This window comes from Poecilia latipinna, unplaced genomic scaffold, assembly GCF_001443285.1.
Source record: "Poecilia latipinna isolate Pla-1442-1.1 unplaced genomic scaffold, P_latipinna-1.0 Scaffold3495, whole genome shotgun sequence".
Taxonomy (NCBI): Eukaryota; Metazoa; Chordata; class Actinopteri; order Cyprinodontiformes; family Poeciliidae; genus Poecilia; species Poecilia latipinna.
Genome location: NW_015116111.1, coordinates 83744 through 85251, shown reverse-complemented (window position 1 = coordinate 85251; position 1508 = coordinate 83744). Strand labels below are relative to the sequence as shown.

The 1508-nt window shown below is 44.0% G+C and overlaps 1 long non-coding RNA gene across 1 annotated transcript in view; it reads right to left on the bottom strand.

Moving 5' to 3' along the window:
- Positions 1-123: 123 nt before the first annotated feature.
- LOC106941095 (uncharacterized) overlaps positions 124-1508 on the bottom strand; it is a 12807-nt gene continuing 11422 nt past the window's right edge. Inside the window, exons 2-3 of the long non-coding RNA XR_001423260.1 lie at positions 256-587; positions 124-174 (exon numbers count right to left, since the gene is read on the bottom strand). This is a non-coding gene — a long non-coding RNA (uncharacterized LOC106941095). The remainder of the gene's footprint in view (positions 175-255; positions 588-1508) is intronic.

The window sequence follows — 1508 nt, the reverse complement described above, 5'->3', positions numbered from 1 at the left end:
GGAGGGTGAGAAGGGAATTATTTTGTGTGTGTGTCTGTGTCATGGGTTTTACTGATTTAACCCACATGCAAGAACACCATAGGAATATGATGAAAAAATACAAATGTTTATTGCAAGAAACAGATTTGTTCGGGGTAATTCGGGTCCAGGGACTGAACGGTAGCATACGGCTCACTGAGGAAACAAGAGGGGAGATGGTGAGTTCAAGGTCGTGGGTAGGCTGAGGACTTGCTGACGGTAAGTTTGAAGACTTACTTGAGTTGTGTTAGCTAATGACGTTGGAGGGGTAAAGTTGGTCCAGGGGTTCCTTGGTCTCTTGAGATTCTCTTTCAGGTTGGTCTGGAGATCGGAGGAAATTACTGAGTGGCAGACTGAGTGAGTAGGAGTGGCGGCATCGGAGGGCGGACAGGTAGGCTGACACTTGAAGGCGGCAGAGGATCGGTGGAATGACCAGTCAGAGCTCAGGGATTGGAGGCAGATAACAACTGATACAGGTGAGTCTGGAGACTCGGGCATCTATGGGGTAGTTTCCTGTGACGTCTCGAGGGAAGGACTGGAACTAGCACCAGGTCCAAAGTCGGGTACTCCTGAGAAAAATAGAGGCAACAAAAGGTATTACTTTCAGATCACTGGGAAAATAAGACATCAAAAACTCAGAGGAAACTCAGAGGGGCTAAGTGGTACCATCACTGGTCAACACTCTGGTGTCGAAGTACCTGTGTTCCACCCTTCTTAAGCAGCAGGTAGCGAGGTGATAGATCTCAGGTGTGAGGATGACATCATGGAAGTAAGGCAGTTTCCCTAACACTCACTAAAGAGTTCCAAAGAACAAAAAGCAATCCAGTCCAGTGTTGATTTCTAAATTACCACTAACAGTAACTCAGTCTAGTGTTGATTTCTGATGTTCAAAACATTACTAGCAGGTGGAATGTTGATTTAGAAATCAACATCTGATGTTGATATTTGTGACATCACTTCCGGGAAGGAGCAACAAGTAGGGTAGGGACTGCAGCATGATTTTAGTGACATAGTGAGTGTAAAATATTGAATAAAATGTTGTGCTACACGACTGGCTTTATTTTCACTCTTATATTTAACTTTATGAAACACAAAACTACAAATGAATTGTCCTTATTGTCTCCAGGTGCATTCTGGGTAAAGCTTGTCACCAACGTCATCATCAGTTACTTGGCAACAAAATGGCAAACTAGCTAGAGCATTTCTACGGATTACGTTAACATGTTTTGAATTTGTGTTGTTTCATCATTAGTGACCAGTAGCCTGATGTTTCTGTTCTTCTCTTGGTTTCAAAATGACATAGTCGCTCTCTGTGGTGATGAAACTTGTTAGCTTCGCTGTTGCGGGCATGTCCATGTTGTAAAGTTAAATTATCATGAGCTTTATTATTTGGGCCCGGTCATTAGCCCCGCCCCCCGCTACTGCGTCACATGTTTGCCTGAGGAGCGGAGGCAGCATTATGATGTCTTGTCTGGAGCTTATATAACAAG